Below are 225 nucleotides of genomic sequence, written 5' to 3'. Positions count from 1 at the left end.
CACTGGGTCTTTTGTCCCCTAGGCCATGTCCCCACACCTGCCAGAGATGCAGTTCCACCACCAGCTTTTCCTGCCAGGCTTGGGTTGTCCCCCTGCTCCGAGCCCCCACTGCTGGGAGCACCATCCTTGCTTGGGGCAGACCCTACCTCCATCCTTCCCCCAGTCAAACCAGTGCAGGACCCCTCTGGTGATGGGGTCCATCCCCCCAGACTCCCCCTCATCCCA

Source organism: Acanthisitta chloris, unplaced genomic scaffold (assembly GCF_000695815.1).
Source record: "Acanthisitta chloris isolate BGI_N310 unplaced genomic scaffold, ASM69581v1 scaffold3235, whole genome shotgun sequence".
NCBI lineage: Eukaryota > Metazoa > Chordata > Aves > Passeriformes > Acanthisittidae > Acanthisitta > Acanthisitta chloris.
The sequence above is the reverse complement of the archived record's forward strand: the minus strand, read 5'-3'. Positions refer to the sequence as shown.